We start from the raw sequence: 19,197 nt of genomic DNA, 5'->3' as shown, positions 1-19,197 counted from the left end.
TCCCCACCAAAAAACCCCACAAGACTGGCTTAAAAATAATGGCGGTTAAAAAAAAAATCATAATACATTTTGGGTTCTTTTTATTTGCCTCTGATTTTTTAAGACTTTAGGGTTAATGTTTTCAAGCTCTTCCCCACAACCAGGAGGGTTAGAAGCTTTCATTTAAAAAATAAATAAATAAAGTTGAGATTCCCATACAAATACTTGACTCCAGGAACTGGGACTTTAAGAAAAATGCCAACTATTATGAAACCCATGATAAAATTATGAGAGATGGCAACACTGCCTTCTCAGCTCTTCAAGGGATTACCCAAAAGGCATCCCACTGCCCTCAAATTCCACATTCCAGAATCTTCAGTGGGAGAGGAAAGGAACCCACTCCCCTCCCCTTTCTTTAGAAGCAGGATCTGGAAAGGTTTCAGAGTAACAGCCGTGTTAGTCTGTATTCGCAAAAAGAAAAGGAGTACTTGTGGCACCTTAGAGACTAAACAATTTATTTGAGCATGAGCTTTCGTGAGCTACAGCTCACTTCATCGGATGCATACCGTGGAAACTGCAGCAGACTTTATATATACACAGAAAATATGAAACAGTACCTCCTCCCACCCCACTGTCCTGCTGGTAATAGCTTATCTAAAGTGATCATCAGGTTGGGCCATTTCCAGCACAAATCCAGGTTTTCTCACCCTCCACCCCACCACACAAATTCACTCTCCTGCTGGTGATAGCCCATCCAAAGTGACAACTCTCTACACAATGTGCATGATAATCAAGTTGGGCCATTTCCTGCACAAATCCAGGTTCTCTCACCCCCTCACCCCCCTCCCAAAAACCACACACACAAACTCACTATCCTGCTGGTAATAGCTCATCCAAAGTGACCATTCTCCCTACAATGTGCATGATAATCAAGGTGGGCCATTTCCAGCACAAATCCAGGTTTTCTCACATCCCCCCCACCCCCATACACACACAAACTCACTCTCCTGCTGGTAATAGCTCATCCAAACTGACCACTCTCCAAGTTTACATCCAAGTTAAACCAGAACATCTGGGGGAGGGGGGGTAGGAAATAACAAGAGGAAATAGGCTACCTTGCATAATGACTTAGCTACTCCCAGTCTCTATTTAAGCCTAAATTAATAGTATCCAATTTGCAAATGAATTCCAATTCAGCAGTTTCTCGCTGGAGTCTGGATTTGAAGTTTTTTTGTTTTAAGATAGCGACCTTCATGTCTGTGATTGCGTGACCAGAGAGATTGAAGTGTTCTCCGACTGGTTTATGAATGTTATAATTCTTGACCAGCAGGACAGTGGGGTGGGAGGAGGTATTGTTTCATATTCTCTGTGTATATATAAAGTCTGCTGCAGTTTCCACGGTATGCATCCGATGAAGTGAGCTGTAGCTCACGAAAGCTCATGCTCAAATAAATTGGTTAGTCTCTAAGGTGCCACAAGTACTCCTTTTCTTTTAGGATCTGGAAAGGCTCCAACAGTGCCCACTACATCTCCCCCTGTACTCCTATAGGGCATCCCCCAGCCCTACAGATCCCTTATTTATTTAGCTACTACGTTATATCTTCACTTCAGTCTTCTGATTTGCCCACAGAAAGTTCGGTATGGTTTTGTACATGGCTTTTGCCTGCGGCGCCTGTTGAAAGTTTGACCTCAAAGCTATGGCTTTCCTTGTTTCACAGGCTGATATTGGAGCATATTACAAGGTTAAAAGGTTTGGCAGCAGGGGGTTGGGTTATTTGTTTGTTTTGTATTGGGAAGCATCAGATTCAAGGGTACGGTATCTAAAATTCTGGGCCTTATCAATTTCATATGACCTTGGTCTCTCTTATATTTAACCACAAATTGTCTGAAGCTCCTTGTGCACTGTATGAGCAAGAGAAATAATAAAAATTAACCCCAATCCATCAGTATCAGCAGACAAGCAGCAGCTAATACCTTGCCATCAGAAACTAGCCTGAGTCTGTATGAAGAACAATTCGGTAAGGCAATCGAATTTAGTTCCAAGCTTCCAAGGGTTAAATAACAATGGGGGGGGGGGAAAGAGGGGAGAACTATTTTAAAAATTCCTAAGCGTACCTTGACTCTGCAGATTTGACAGGACAATATCATGTTCTTTTGTTGAATAAATGGCTTTGCATTTGTTTCACATGCAAGCTCCTGGGCTTTGCTTCAGTTTTTTTTCTTTTAACATTAAGTAGCAGAAATATTTGTTTGCCTTGTCATGTCCTGTCCTGTTTATGCAGCATCACACAATCTCCCTTTGAAAAGCTCACTCTTCCAGCACTCGACACACAGAGTTGATCAAAACATTCGCTGTTGTCTTTTTGCCAAGTCCCAAACAGTTTCTGCACAAATGGAGCAAAGGTTCCGCCAGGAAGGATAACAGCATCTAAACTTTGAAAATCATATTGACATGCCCATCAACAAAAGGGGTGTCAAACTGCCAATACTTAACTGTCTACAATGCCCAAAATGAGGAGAAACAACACAAGCTGATTCCCTCTTTCTCACTCACACAGCAGAATCCCTGACAGAAATCACAGCAACCAAGAGTGGATTTTCACCACTTCCAGAAAATACCCGAGTGTAAATTAAACACAAGGATAGTAGCAAACAATTGTGAAAGAATTTACAGTATTTAGAAAGGTTTCAGAGTAACAGCCAATGGGAGAGGGCTGTTGCTACCTCTCCCTTTTTTTAAATGGCTGTCAGCTGAGCAGGAAACCACAGGAAGGGCTTTTAGTTTCCCTCTCCCTCCTCACTTCATTTACTCCTGTAGCTCTGCAGTCGGAAGAGATCTGAAAATTAAAACTTCAGCCCCTTGTATTTCCAAATGGTATGTCTGATTCTCTTTGGGGCCATGTCAGTGACGTAATCAAAATAAACAAAGGAAAAACAATCTAGCTTGAGCTTGAATCTTCTTAACCCAGGATTTTCTGTCAAAGCTGTTCTTATGTCAGTCGCTTTCACTTCCAGAGCATTAAGTCATCTGTTTTTCATAAGCTGAAAATTGCTGCTAAAGCTGGATGGAATACACTGCCTGCCTTGCTTGCATTCTCCAAGCACTGGCCTCCTCAACTAATCCAAGGTACAAAGACTGAAAAGCAACAGCCAGCTTCGTGCCCTGCTCCAAAATGGTCTCATGAGTGCAGAGGACTAAATGTTCCTATAGGCATCTTCCAAAAGCAGACCAATGCCATCATGAATGAATTTATAAGGCATTGGTCCATTTTCACTTCTGCAGCAGTAAACTAATCTCCCAGCCCCATCAACAAAAACAAGCAGCACTTCCAGAGAAAAAAATTGTAGACTGCTTACTGCGACTGATTGGCAATTTGGAAAAATAGCTCATTATTTACAAATGGGGAAGTGACTAGCGATCTACTCACATCCTTTAAATGTTTGGGGGTCAACCTGGAGGTCTTTCTTGGTCAGGCAAACTCTCCCTGAAGTCTATGGAGGAACCCTAGGATTTAGCCCAGCAGCTAGCAATTATTAGGCTGGGTATCTCTCGCTTACCGAAAGGCAACAAACAAGTAAAATTTTGAAAAGCACCTAAATCCTGTTCAAAGTCAATAGAAGCCTGAGTCACTTATGCATTTTTCAAAAATTTACCCCATATCTTCAATCCCTCAAGGTTCAGTTACTATAAATGTCCAAGAGTTTGAGTACTTATCAACATTTTTCTGATACTTCAGGGCCTACATACAATCTGCAAAAGATTTTTAATGGATTTCTGCTACTCTATGATGGATAAAGAAGGCTTCAAAGTGGAATAGTTGCTTTTAATTTAGGTGGGGTTTTCCCCTTGCTAGTTTTCTAACTTAGAAATATTAGGAGTGTACAGTCTGGTCTAGTTTTTCTGGAAGACCTGAAAAAGTTATTAGAGAATGTGTATTAGGAGTATTCAGACCCTAATTAAAGGGCAAGTGTTAAAACCTTTAAGAGAAGCATCCTTCTTCCAAATCATCAATTAGACATTGCAAGTAAAAAAAAAAAAAAAAACAAACACACTTTACACAGTCTGCCTAAAAATTCCTTCCCCTCCCCTTTGCCCAACTTTCCATCTTTTGTGATGTTATAATTACACTAGCCATCATGGACTTTTCTAATATAGATGAGGCATTGCCTGATTTTTGTTGTTGTGTTTTGGTTTGTTTTTGGATTTGATGGATTTCTAGTGTTTTTTTTAAAAAAACACACACACACACACACACACCCCATCGTCAGGGAAAACAAGCAATCAAAAAGAGCACAAGCCCATTTCCTTTCCCCACCTGTTTTCCCCTTAAAAATAAAAAATCCACCTTTAAATGCATTTCATTTTTAAAAAAAACACAAAACACCAGCCCCCACAAAACAAAGTCTCCTTTAAATGTATTGCAATTAAAAAAACAACAACTAAAACCTTACCATATCCCAATATGCTGACAACACGTGTACCAACCATGTGTACAAAATGTAGAAGAGGCTCTGACTGGATTTTAGCTTTTCCTCTTTTAGCTCAGTTCTCCCTACAATTTAAGCTATAAATGAGAACACACTTTTAATGCCCCTGCCATAAACGGAGCTTAAAAAGGCTTTTTTGGGAGGGGTACAGTTGAAAAGTGGTTAGTCTTACATAAATAAAAGTAAATGGGGATAGTTGGCAGCTCTGAGTCATCCCATCGCTGACTAGAGAATGAATGGAATAAAGTGACTAATTTAAGTTCTCAGCATGGATTTTTTTGGTGCAGTCAAAAGCCCTGATCCTGCTGTAGTGATCTGTAGGCCAGAAAGGGTTTCATTTTATATGTAGAAGATGAAGTACTCCTTTCAGCATGACTTGCTGGGCAAGGCAGGCCGTCTTCCTGGTTGTCATGGTACAGGGCAAGTTCAGTGATTGTTACTTTCAGTGATTTCCCTTTTTATGGTCTCACAAACTTTCATTGACATTTACAGTGTTATTGTAGCTGCATTGGGCCTAGGATACAAGAGACACAAGGTGGGAGAGGTAATATTATCCAATAAGAGATATAAAAGATATTACTTTACCGACCTTGTTTCTCAAACTTTCATTGAGATATTAAAGTGAATGCAATCAACCCTTTCAGTCTGAGGCTGCAGTGTTAGCTGAGATTTTTTTTTTCCCTTCCAAGGAAGATTGGGAAAATAAAGCTAGTTTAGGCTTTTTTCAAGATTAAGAAATACCTATTATGTGTGTTCTCTTAAAGGAAGACTCCAGTGTGTTTACATTAAAGGCTGTCTAGATAGAGAACTATGATGAAAGATTGCTGCATTAATATTCAAAACCAGAAAATATTGGTTTAGAAAAACTTTTTGAATCCCAAGTGTCTGTGAATAGCTCTTACTTTACTGCTTGGAGGCCACCATTCTTATGGGGAAAAATAGTGCTTCTCTCATTTCCTTCCCTTCTCCCCAGAACTCTATTATCACACACATTGACTACCCAGCATGCAACATTGCATAGGCCCTGCATGGTTAGGTCAACATAAGCTGCCTTTCATCCACCTAACTGTGGAAGCATCTTCACTTAAATTTGGTTCCCACCAACATAAGTGCCTCTATATTCCAATTTAGTAACACCACTGCCCCGAGTGGTGTAGAGACATGGTCAACGTTTTCAGGTTGATGCAGGGTCAATGGAGACACTGCATTGCTCACATGGACTATTACTGGATTCCAGGAGCCATCCCACTGTGCCCAACACTGACAATACAATTGATACAAACATTCCTGAGGAGGACGTGTACCACCGACACAAGGAGCCTAGGGTGCACACAAGTGTGGCAGTATGCGGACTTAAGTTACCTTGACGTAATTTTGTAGCCTATGTCTACTATGGCTATGTAGACATGGCCATAGTTTCTCTCTACCCCACCCAGGCCTAAGTCAACCATTGGTGAACCTCCGCCTCCAGACTGATCTTGGATTATATCTACTCCCCACCTGTACCTCTTCTCTGTACACTGCTGTGTAAGGTTGCCAACTGTCTAATCACACAAACCCAAACACACTTGCCCCGCCCCCTTCCCTGCCCCGCCCCTTCTCTGCCCCTGGTCCAAGGCCCCACCCCGCTCACTCTCTCTCCCCCACCCTCACTTACTTTCACTGGGCTGGGGCAGGGGCATGGAATGGGGTGTGGGCTCTGGAGCCCCCTGCATCCTCTGGGGCCTCAGGGACATGCCAGCCACTTCTGGAAGTGGCACAGGGCTAGAGCAAGCAGGGAGCCTGCCTTAGCCTTGCTGCGCCGCTGGACTTTCAGCGCCTAAAATCTCTCAGTTTGGCTTCAGTAGCCTCCAGGAGACAGGGTGTGATTCCGGGAGACTCCCAGTGAAATCGGGAGGGTTGGCAACCCTATGCTATGCCATAGGCTTGCTGCCTCATTTCCCACTCCCTCTCTCCTCCACCAAAGTGTCTAGGCCTTCCTTGGAAGCTCCCATCCCACCTCACTTTCTTCTGCTATCAAGTATCCATTTCCTTACTAGAGCAGCCTTGGCTCTTTCCTCTCCAACATGCTTTTCTTTCTGTTTTCTGGAGGAATTAGATGGGAAATGTTTACTAATGCACTGGTAGGAGAGAATTAGTTGTGGAAAGTTACATACAGGGAAACCTGAAGTATAAATAAAAGACCAGATGAGTAAGATGAATCTGAGAGAAACCATTTTCTTCCTGCCAGAATAATGGCATTTTACATACATTACATTTTATCCTTTAAATTGGCCTTCTCATAGTTAGCAAAGAAAAACAATTCTTTGCATGGCACAATGGTGCTCACTAGAATAGGCCGAATACTTTAAGACTTTATTTGCTAACTTTATTTTATTAAAGTAATACCTGTGAATTCACCTCAGTGTCCCTGATGCTTTTTATTTTTCCACAGACTTTCAATTTTTTATTTGAAAGAGTAGTCACAGAAAGTTAAACAAATATTCACATTCAATTCAGAGGCTGAAATTTGTTCACAAATTATTTGTTGAATACTGTTCAGTAATTGACAATCAGAAGTTCTTCCATCACTGTAGTAAGGATTTCCATTGACCTAGTGATGTCTACACAATGGCTTAGGTCAGCTTAATTACATTGCACAGGATGTGCAATGTTTCACAGCCCTGAGCCAGGTAGTTAAGCCAACCTAACTTTGTAGTGTAGATCAGCCCTAGGGTTGAGTTTCCAAAACAAAAGTGAAAGAATTGGAACAGTACATTGCAGAAGATATTATATTATCTTGGAGTTACACATTGCAGTCCTCTCTCAGTCTGTAAGCAGCCAGTAGTCCTGTTGATTTTGACAGGATTTTTTTTTCTGAATAAGGCCTGCAGAATTTCAGCCCATGAGATTACCGAGACATTCTTTAACATTTGACTAACACCTAGAGAACCTGGGCAATCAGGTTTGATCTGTGTGTTTTCAGGTTCTGGGAGCCTCCGCACAGAAGGAAAGGAGTACTTGGGGCACCTTAGAGACTAACCAATTTATCTGAGCATAAGCTTTCGTGAGCTACAACTCACTTCATCCGATGAAGTGAGCTGTAGCTCACGAAAGCTTATGCTCAAATAAATTGGTTATTCTCTAAGGTGCCACAAGTCCTCCTTTTCTTTTTGCGAATACAGACGAACATGGCTGCTACTCTGAAACCTGTCATTCAGCACAGAAGGGAGCCCCATAGCTACTTGATTTCATGGAGCAAATGATAGCATGAGTCTTACAACTTAATGGGCATTATACAGCCTGTGTTTCTCAAATATCCACACAGGGAAATAACGGTAACAAGGGGGAAAACCTGAAAACAGGTTTGATAATTCTTTCAGACATTAGGAACCAGGACAGAATTCAGAGAGCTGGCTGCTCAATTAAGGACATTTTTTTCTAGAAGATTAAATTGCTGCTTTCCCCTGACCTCTGACCCAGCTCCCAGGCAAAGAGGAAGGAGATGGTAATATTTTAAAGCTCCTTTCTGGATGAAGGAGCAAAGGCATCCATAAAATTTCCTGCCTAGTTTAAAATCACCCATGCTAGGACTGGACTTTACTTTCTGGGACTAGTATTGGGAGAGTTGCTTCCTACAGAAATTCAGAGAGGAGAACCTGAGTGGGCTGTCTGTAAGTTACAGTAAAGAAAAGCACTTTAACTTTGCACCATTTCTGTTGGCTTAAACACAAAAGAAGTTGGCTCCTTGTATTGTGTTTAACACTGTATGAACTATCAATAACTTGCATTAATGGAGCCCAGTCCTGCAACATGCCGATTTCAAAAGGAACTGAGAGCATTAGAGGACTGATTCTGGTTCCACCATAGCCCCTGACAGGTTTCAGAGTAACAGCCGTGTTAGTCTGTATTCGCAAAAAGAAAAGGAGTACTTGTGGCACCTTAGAGACTAAGGTTAAATTAATTGGTTAGTCTCTAAGGTGCCACAAGTACTCCTTTTCTTTTTACCATAGCTCCTGTAAACTGCTGTGGTGCCATAGAGCAACATGGGGAAAATTCCTCCAGCTCAGCAGCAGTGTATAGCCAACAGAAGCGGCCTTATGCTGCTGCTGCTGCTGCTGCTGCTGTTCCCCCTTCCCCCTTGGGATCCCTGGCATAGGGGGCATGCCAGAGTACAGTCAGATAGGAAGGACATATTAAAGAAAGGAGGGAGAGAAGCCACAGCAGTCAGTGTTGTGGAGGTTCTGGCAGCGTTGGGGAGGCTGCTGTAAGTGTGAGCAGCCCCATACTGTTCTAACTTATGCCAGAGGCCATGTGAGCCAAGACTTCAGGCAGTGCAAAGATGAAAACGATGCTTTTGCTCTCCTTCCCCCTACAGCCTGCTGCATCTCTCTCTTAGCTGTGTGAGTAACCCGTTTTTCAGTTTAATGGTTGAACTGAAAAAGAAAAAGAAAAAAATTATTTCAGGTCAACCCAAAACAAAAGATTTTCCAATTTTTCGATGAGATAAAATGTTTAAAAAAAAAAAAAGTGTTGGGTTGGACAAAACGTCATGTTTTTTACCTTTTTAAAAATAAAAAGGAAACAAAATTCAAAATGATGTAATTGAGCAATTTAAATTTTTCTGATTTTTCCCCACCACTAAACAATTCAGCAATTTGACACAAATTTGCAAAATGTTTTTGTTGACCAGAATCTGCTTTTTTTCAGGCTCCCCCGCCAAAAAAAGTTTTGTTTAAAAACTTTTGCCCAGCAAGCAATTTCAGATCGGGCCCAGAGTGAATACCAGTTTGAGACTCTCTTCTGTTTTTGTGGCCAGCATAATTGGCTGTAAATTAAAGGAGGGTGACTTACTCTTGCTGTATCAGTGCTAGCTGAACACTATATACAGTGCTTTAAAAAAAAAAATCATATCCTTAGGACGCTTTTGGGTTTTTTTATAATGGCAAAAATACATCCTGTCAGATCGGCAGCAGCATCCATTCCCAGTATAGTTTAATAATTCCTACGTTCCTATGTCTGCTCTGTTGTTTCCATTTAGGAACCAGGAAAATAGATCCAGAAAAGAAAAATAATTTTAGGCAACCCTAACGACTGAAAAAAAAGCAGATTCAGGTCAACAAACATTTTAGACAAAGGCTTTCAAAACTTTACGGAGACTTGAGTGAAAGCTCATGTTAGTTCCAAGTCAATTTGCCTTTCGTTGGTTCTAATGTACAGCACAATGAACTAGGGCTGGGTGGACAATGGCTGTCTTTCCAGTCACTGCACTACCAATATTTAACTCCTTACTTGCTAATGTGCCTTTTGATAGTGTGGTTGGATTATAAAAGGGCCTAAGCATATTCTAGTCCTGTGCAATATAGCTGCACATTTCCTTTGCTCAGCAATGGCTAGTTATGTATTGGGACTGAACCTGCATCCCTTCCACACCTATAAATCCCAGTGTGAAAGCAGGATTCAGCTCATTGACAAAAATACTAGTGAGAGAAACAGTATGGCCTGCAGAAATGAGCAGATGGGTGAGAATCAGGAACTCTGTCACTGACTTGCTATGTGGTCACTTCACCAGTCTCTCTCAGGTTCCCCATCTACAAAATGGGGATATCAATACTGACAGAGAGATATGAAGCTTCATTAGTTAATGCTTGTACAGTGCAGTTGTAAAATACAATGTGAACACAAATTATTATTTTAGGACTAGCCTCCTCCTCCCACCCCAGGCAAACAATTGGAAGAAATTCCCAAGAGTGCAAGCCTTGTCTCCTCTATCCCAGATGCTTCATTAAAAAAATTTCTTCATGTCATGTTTCTCTAGTTACTTTCCTGCTTTGCACAAAAAAAGCAGAGAGGTGAGTGCTGATGTGTCCCGGATGAAATTTGGGGAAATCCTAGACCAGAGGTGGGCAAACTACAGCCTGCAGGCCACATCCAGCCCGCAGAACCCTCCTGCCCGGCCCCTGAGCTCCTGGCCTGGGAGACTCACCCCCGGCCCCTCCCCTGCTGTTCCCCCTCCCTTGCAGCCTCAGCTCACTGCACGGCTGGCACAATGCTCTGGGCGGCCGGGCAGCGCAGTTGCAGAGCCATGGAATGACCTGGTGCTCTGGGCAGTGCGGCTATAGCGCCGCCAGCCACTGGTGCTCCAGGCAGTGCGGTAAGGGGCCAAGGGGGGTAGTCAGGGGAGCTGGGGTGTGGATAGGGGTCAGGGCGGTCAGAGGGCGAGGAACAGGGGGGTTGGATGGGGCAGGAGTCTGGGGAGGGGGCAGTCAGGGGCAGAGGTTCCGGGGGGCGGTCAGGGGACAGGGAGAAGGGGTGCTTGGATGGGGCATGGGGGGCAGTCAGGGGTGGGGGGGGTCCAGGGGTGGTCAGGAGACAGGGAGCAGGGGGTGGTGGATAGGGTAGGATTTCCGGGGGGGCCGTCAGGGGGTGAGAAGCAGGGGGGTCAGATAGGAGGCGGGGGATGGGCCACGCCTGGCTGTTTGGGGAGACACAGCCTCCCCTAGGCGGCCTTCCATACAATTTTGGAAACCCGATGTGGCCCTCAGGCTTTGACTTATACACAACAAAAAAAATCCATTTTCATATTTGTATCAAGCCTGCTATTCAAGCTGCAATATCTCAGCACTGCTTAGATGGAATCACAACAAAACCTATGACGTACAATAGCTGGCCTGGCATAGAAACACCTTATTTCTGTAGTTAGCATTGGTTCGTCTACTGTAATGCCTCATTCCATATACCCGAGTTAATATTTGCTTTAGAATTCCAACAATAAATCCTAGTTTCTTGACCATCAGATCACATCCAGCTAAAACATGCTAAAAGAGATGGTAGCCCACAATTTGACAATTTTTATTTTAAACAAGGGTTTATATTTAATTAAATGAATAGTAATTTAGCCACTATTTTACATAGATATTGAAGCTTAGATGACCTTGCACAATCAAAGCTCCTTACATTGAGTGATCTTAAATGCCACATGGAAGAGTATGAAGAACCTGAGCTAAAGGTGTCAGGCCTGATTCTCAGGTATGGTCAAGCTGTCATGGTACAGAATCCTAGTAGTATGGCAAAGATGGCTATATGCTGATGCTACAATCCCTAGGGAAACTCTCACATTAGATGACTTTTCAACTGGCTCATTAGGAAAGCTTTACTGCAGGCCATCTCAGGCCTGAGAACTGGGCCCCCGGCCTTCCTTGAGAACATCCTTATACTGGTTGGTCTGTGACTCAAACTTCATGATAATTTAAATCAAATCAAAGTAAAAGTACTTCTGACCTCTGGCTTAAAAAAAGGTTAGTTTTAAATATGGTGAACATATTAATTTACAATAAGAGTCTTTCTTGTCCGTATACCTTTTACCCAAAACCTGAATTGATCTTTGTTCTGCAGATCTCTGCACTTCCAGGTTCGAGGTGAAGACTGAAAGAGGAAGAGCTAAGAGGCAGCAGGAAAGGCTATCCTGGAAGTATTATTATTTATTAAGTGCTGTCAGTGTGCCATATGGGATATTTCCAGCCACACCAGAAAAAGGAAGCACTAAAAATATTGCAGGAATCTGCTCTCCTGAGGTTTCCAGCCCACTGCAGATCTGAATGGTTTGTGTCATTTAGATAAGTAGCCAAATATGTGGGTGTTTCTCCTAACCAAATCCAACCTCAGAGGTTCACTCATCATCACTTCGAATTCTGCTATCTGATGGGATTTTGCAAAAAAAAAAAAAAAAAAAAAAAGAGACATTGTAGTCTAGTGAACTGAGTACCAGATGGAGAGCCAGTCAAAGTTAGGTTTCAGAGTAACAGCCGTGTTAGTCTGTATTCGCAAAAAGAAAAGGAGTACTTGTGGCACCTTAGAGACTAACCAATTTATTTGAGCATGAGCTTTCGTGAGCTACAGCTCACTTCATCGGATGCATACCGTGGAAACTGCAGCAGATATTATATACACACAGAGATCATGAAACAATACCTCCTCCCACCCCACTTCATCGGATGCATACCGTGGAAACTGCAGCAGATATTATATACACACAGAGATCATGAAACAATACCTCCTCCCACCCCATTGTCCTGCTGGTAGATAAGCTATTATCAGCAGGACAATGGGGTGGGAGGAGGTATTGTTTCATGATCTCTGTGTGTATATAATATCTGCTGCAGTTTCCACGGTATGCATCCGATGAAGTGAGCTGTAGCTCACGAAAGCTCATGCTCAAATAAATTGGTTAGTCTCTAAGGTGCCACAAGTCAAAGTTATAATACTTACTTTTGCAATGACTTGCTGTGTGGCCTTGGAAAGTCACTTACCCAAAGGTGCTGGAACTAGGGATGCAGGGGATGCTGCTGCACCCCCTGGCTTGAAGTGCTTCCCATATATACAGGGTTTACAGTTTGGTTCAATTGCTCTCAGCACCCCCCACTATACACATCCATTCCAGCACCCCTGTGTCTACAAAGCATTTTGGAGTGAGTGGGAGTAAACGTCTCAGCCTGGTTCGACAGACTCATGCTAGTGCACTTCACCTAGTGCTCCAAAAAACAAACTCTAGAGGGATCGCTTTGAGTTATGGCTCAGGCTGTAGTTTGGTTCAGAAGTCCTCCAGCCCAAGCCACAACTTCAAAGCTTTATCTATTTGGCTATTTTAGAGCTCTAGCACTAGCCCTGCTAGCCCAAGTCTGTCCACCCAGCCTGGGAGACTTGCTTCTGCTCGCCCCAAAATGTTGTGTAGACGTATACCCATTGTGTCTCAGTTTTCCATATTTACAGATGGGTTCAAGCCACAAACTTAAATCCAGATGCAGGCTTGTCCAGAGTTCAGAGGGGGTTGGTCTGTACTCATCTCTAAAGGGATGACAATATTTACCTCACAAGGGGTTTGTTAGGAGTAACTAGTTAATCTTTTCAGAACCCTTTAAAGGTGTAAAGAACTAGCTAAATGCCAAGGATTATTTTTTTACATATTGAAAACCAGAAAGGGTACATTTGGGGACCCATCCCCACTCTGAGGTCTCCTGCTTAATGGAACTGCACGCATTTCTAACAGCAGGCAGCAAAGAATACTAAAGCCGGGATTCTTTTTCTAAGTTAGGAGGAATATATCTTAGAATATGATAACACCTTTCAGCACTTTTACAGAGCATTAATTTTAGGGTATCTCATATCTAACTCTTTCACCTTTTTCTGAAGTCCTGTATTTATGGTTACAAAAGCTGCCACAATATTGTAAACTTGTCTGATAGAGAACTAGATGCTGATAACTTAAGCCCCGTATAGTTTAAACACTGACCCAAAAAAAAAAAAGCAAGTTTAAATAGCTTGTGTCCCATTAATTTCATCCTGCTATCTCCCTGTTTTATCCAGGAAGATCTCATCCTCATTTGAAATTAAATAGACTGTTCTTTGTAGCCGTGACATTGAATACAAAGCAGCTGTTATTTCACTTCATACAGAAGGATATAATTTATTTTAACAACTGCACATCTGAATCGCAGTTTCTTATCATTTCTGCTGAATGAGGATTATCCATAGCCCTTGATAAAAACTATAATGGCATAGTTAGAAGCCTACTTACTAGTGTTCCATAATGTCCATTCAGGAGCATCAGAGGCTGAAATACAGTCTCTGATCAGGAGATTCAGTTCCCTGCAGCATTCAGACAATTGGTCCCATTATGGTCATCAGGCGGCTGAGTTAAAGGGTGGCCTTGCAAAAACATAAACAGCTTGTCAGCACAAGCCAAAAAGGCGGGACTGCAGTATCAGGGGACAATGTGAGCCAATGATTAGCCTTTTTAGGTTCTGTTTGTTTAAGATATTGTGTTTCATTCCTAAGAAGAGGAAAGTAGGGGACTAAGAGGAGCTGACTAGGAAGAAACAGTGAGTGTTGTGCTGTTTACAACTAATCAGAAAAAGGCTTAGAGCAGAAGGGGCGAAAAAAATCAATAAGTCATTTCAGGAAAAAGCCATTTGCTTCACTTACATATAATCATTTTTAAAAATCTCACAGGCATCTGCATTGCATTTAGCCTGGTCCTGCTTTTAGATCAATAAAAAGCACTAGAAGCACAGCTGTGGCCCATGTTCACTGTAGAATTTTTTTTTTCCTCTTGCCCACACTCTTACAGATGTTTCCAGAGAAAAGAATCGACAAAATCCACTGTGATCTTCCTCCTCTCTCCTCTTCCCAGCACACTCTCCTTCTATCACCTTCTTTCCCCTGACTCTGAAGTTTCTCACTTGCTGCCACACCCCACGCTGCCCTCTTGGCCCTATCCATTCCCCTAACTTCCCTCAGCCTCACTCTAATTTCTTTCCTCTCCCTTGTCCTCACTACCAAGCCCTTTTGGTCCTTTTCTCATGCTACCACTTTGGTCTCATCAAGTCTCTAATGACCTCTTCCTGGCTAAATCTCAAGTTCTATACTCCAGCCTCACCCATAAACAGCAAAACGTCCCTTCTTAAAAGTCAAGTGACCTGCTGGCTTTCACCTGGTTCTCCTCTTAGCTTTCTACTTAATTGAGTCTTTAACGTGCCCTCCAGAGGGTCTGCCACTCTCCATGGTTGTGCCACAAGCTATGGTCTTGGTTACCCTCCTATTCTCTGTCTAGGTAATATGCAACGTCTCATACAACTTCTAACACTTTTATGTCAATGACTCATAGTTATGCCCTTTCACTTCTCACCTTTCTCCTTCCATCCAACCACATTTTAGACTGTTATTTGGATATCTCCTCCCAGATGTCTTGTCAATTGTAATTTAACCTAGCCCCATCTGATCTTCTGATCTTTCCTTCAAATTCCTCATTCAGGGCCAGATTAGGTAATCCACTGCCCTATTCACACCATGATACAGGTGTGGCTCCACCTTCATGACCCTCTGCCAGCGCCATGGCCCGCCATTCCCTTCCCAAGAGGGCCTTCTCCCCTCAGTCTGGCAGCAGGCCCTTCTGAATCTCGGGAACAATAAGGATATCATTAGGAGTCCTCTTTCCCACCTGGACAGTTAGAGGTGGCAGCAGGGCCCCCCCAGCATTTACTCCAGCAGCTGGGCGTATTTGCTTGGGTGGGGGAATGGAGCCCCCTAGAAAGGTAGGTGTTAGCATTAACACCTCATTGAGAAAGATGGGGTAGTTCACACCCCTCAGAGCTATTGTTTCAGGCTGTCCGCAGACTCAGGCACACATCAATGCATCACTGCATTGAGTCACATTTTTGTTTTCCTTGACAATCAGGAGGGATAGAATCTTTTTTTTTAAAATGAACACTGGGATTCTGGTGCAATCACATGACTCCAGCATCTGGGTCCAAAACCATGGGCCTCTAGTGCCTATACCCTAATCCAGCTCTGACCTCTCCACTACCTCTGTGCTCTGTTATTTTTGAAATCATCATCTCACCAAACCCACACATCCAGGCTGTGATAAAATCTTGCTGCTTCTTCCTCATAACAGTTCTACAACCCGCCCTTTCTTTTCTATCCAGTTAGCTAACATCATCATCATCTACACCCTCATCATCTCTAGTTTTGGTTATTGCAGCTTCCCTGGCTCTGGCCTCCCTAATGCGCATATTGTTCCTGTCTCATCCTTAGAAAAGCAGCTGCTAAGATCATCTCATTACTCTGACCACCTCACCATCCTTGTTGGAATCCCCCCACCCATAACAAGCTCAAGATTTTTGTTAAAAGAAAAGGAGGACTTGTGGCACCTTAGAGACTAACAAATTTATTTGAGCATAAGCTTTCGTGAGCTACAGCTCACTTCATCGGATGCATTCAGTGGAAAATACAGCTGGGAGATTTTTTGTTGTAACCTTCAAAGCCCTTCACAACTCTGCCCTTCCCCATTTATTGCCTCTAATTACTTCTTGCATTGCCCCCATCCTCTCCATTCCATCAAAAATGTTGGCTTTGAATGTTGCGCACTTGTCTACTCCTCCCACAAACTTTCATTTCACCCTGCCTCTTATGAATGAAATGCCCTCCCGGAACAGATCTAGAAGACACTCACTCCCCTTCAAATCCATTTGCCTGAGCCACTTCTGCCACAATGCTTACAAGAAATGGGTCATAGCTAAGTTGGGGGGGAGAGAGGGCAGCAGAGGGAGGTGGATGAGGGACAGTTGTGGAAATTGATATTTATGTATTTACAAAGCAATGCAAAAAAATATGCCTATATAAAATATTTATATATGTAACAATTGTATGTATTTGTTTATCTCCCTCTCATCCACATAGCATATATTGCTTATTCTCTTCTACTATTAGATCTTAGGGGTAGGGACTAGCAACAAATATCAGCGATGAATTTGTATAAAGTGCACAGACACTGTACCTGAGTTTGTAGCAGAGCTGTGAATAGCTATGAACAGACAGTTTGTTTGTAGCTATCTTGTCTCTGATTTCCATGGCAATTTCTTTAAGATGCTAATAGTGTAGCCACAAATAAAGAAACAAAGGAGAGTGCAAGAATGAGCTGATTGAGTGGACTATGCTGAAAAGGCTCACTCTTCAGAAAAATTCATTCTCAGTAGAATTCCTTCTACACCAGTGGTTATGCCAAGGATGAATTTAGCTCCTTGTCCTTGGGGCCTTGTCTACCCGCGGAAGTTTGTTACTTGTGCTACCAACAGTGTAAGCTCAATTGTAGACTGGGTGCGTGTGTTTTTACTGGCTAATCCTCTGCTGAGTCCCCTGGGAGATATCACTTCTTAAACACATGATCCCAAAGCTACTGACCCCGTGGCAGCAACTACTAGTGCACACCTCTAAATCTGAACTTTTTTTTTGTTTAAATATTTTTTTCCACTTGAAATTGGCTTTTTGATTAAATGGACATTTTTGAAAAAACACAAAACTCTCATCAAAAATTGTTTAATTTCTCAAAAAAAAAAAAAAGCTTTTGGTTTTCTGCAACTGAAACCAAAAAATATTTGGTTAAAAACTATAAAAACCTCACTCCACCCCCTTCTCTGGCCTTCGGGTTTAATCTAGTTTTACCTACGTTCCTTACCCCTTCCTAGACCTCAGACCATGCTTTAACATGTACCTACCTTTTAAACACATGAATTGTCCCATTGATTTCAGTGGGACTAATTGTGTGTTTAAAGTTAGGTATGTTTAGGGTGACCATATTTCCCTAAAGCAAAAACGGGACACCGCGCAGGACTGGCCCAAGCTGCCTGGGGTCACTGGCCACCCCCCAGAATGTTCCTCCACACCCCCCAGTTTGAAAATTGGGCGATTTTGATGATTGATTGATGATCAGCTGGCAAGAGCAAATGGGACAAATGCCCAGTTTTGAAAAAAAGTTGGGATGTCCAGGACAGGGCTTAAAAAGGGGACTGTCTCGCCCAAAAAGGGATGTCTGGTCACCCTAGGTATGTTCCTATATAATTTTCTAAACTGGGAGCATTATCAGCAAAACACTACAGTCACTATACCTCGTAAGGCCCCCAAAGTCTGTTATCAAAGAACGGAAGAAATGTGCTAGTTACCTAGCATGTGGACACATGTAAATAATTAAACGTTTTAACTGGAGTCACCTGGCTGTAACGAAGGACAATCATTTACTCAAATATGAAAAGAGCCATCCTAGTGTGCCAGGCAAACCCCTATTTTACAAGCTGTGTAAGGAATGGAAGAAAAATAAGTTCAAAGTGAACAGACATGAAGAAACAATATGGAGATTTCCACAAATTAGGGCCCCACCTACACTACAATTGTGACCAAGTAACAGAACTCAGTCAAAATATAATTGTCCCTTGACGCAGTTACAATATGGATAAACTTTGTAGTGTAACTGGGACCAAACTGTGTCCCTAAGATCAGAATAAAGCTTTGGCCTTTACAGGGTCTGAATCCACTTTCTGGGACCAGGAGAGGGCTTTTCACCATGTTGTATCACATTATAGTTGCAGCACAGATCAGTTCCAAAAAAAACCCAGGGCTGAAAATACTCCCACAGTAATTTATCAAATAATTGAATATATAAAGAACCTGAAAATTAGAGATCAGGCCATATCAACAGATTGAGCAACCAAAGGTTCATTAGATCTTATAACAGGCAATGACACAAAGAATTAATGGATCACTGAAGAATCAGGGAACTGCTCTCTCATAAATTCCTATCCATGTCTATTAAATCCAATAATAACAACCAAACTAATGCGAACTGATAAGACTTTATGTTCTACTAACACTCTCTCACTTATATGAAAAAGTGAATAATTTGTTAAATTCCTTAAACAATGTTTTTAGGTGCATTTTAAACAAGTTCTCCATTAAAATCATTTGTCAAAGATTGTATGTTTAATGACGAAGTTGCTAGTTGTGAAAATACAATGTATTCCCACAAGAAAACATTTAACTGCTGTACATCTATATTTTAAAATGAAATACAAAGGACAAGAATGGAAATAAAAAGGGTGGTATTTAATTTTGCTTTCAATCTGAGGGCAGTTGTAATTCAATTTATTATTTTTTAAACTGAAAATTAAGATGCCTAGATGCCTTTTTTGCAAATTTTATCCACTGGGTTAAGTTTAATGTGTTTTTAAATATTGCCTAGCCTGAAGAAAGTCTGAGCAAGTTGATTGTTTTCATCTGGCAAAAATAAATAAATAAAATCTTTAAAAAATGCAAAAGAAGAAGTGTGAGCTGTATGTCTATATTAGTAGAGATCATTTGAGCATATGCAAGAGGAGAAAGGTTGAAATAAAATCTCAATTATAATCCCACTCTAAATGCTTT

General features: G+C 42.0%; 1 protein-coding gene across 9 annotated transcripts in view; it reads right to left on the bottom strand.

Annotated features, from left to right (window-relative positions):
• The window catches only part of TRIM2 (tripartite motif containing 2), a 92,577-nt gene extending 78,421 nt beyond the window's left edge, over nt 1-14,156 (bottom strand). For 4 of the 9 annotated variants that reach the window (XM_077815385.1, XM_077815386.1, XM_077815383.1 and 1 more), the window contains exon 1: nt 14,021-14,156. The gene's annotated coding sequence lies outside the window, so the exon portion shown is untranslated. Of the gene's footprint in view, nt 1-2,094; nt 2,651-6,855; nt 7,547-14,020 lie in introns of those variants that run through there. The other 5 variants (XM_077815388.1, XM_077815390.1, XM_077815393.1 and 2 more) reach the window with 4 other exon arrangements.
• Between the last annotated feature and the right edge of the window lie 5,041 nt (nt 14,157-19,197).

Source organism: Eretmochelys imbricata, chromosome 4 (genome assembly GCF_965152235.1).
Source record: "Eretmochelys imbricata isolate rEreImb1 chromosome 4, rEreImb1.hap1, whole genome shotgun sequence".
Lineage (NCBI taxonomy): Eukaryota > Metazoa > Chordata > Testudines > Cheloniidae > Eretmochelys > Eretmochelys imbricata.
Note: the sequence above shows the minus strand (reverse complement) of the source record. Positions and strands in the feature narration are given on the sequence as shown.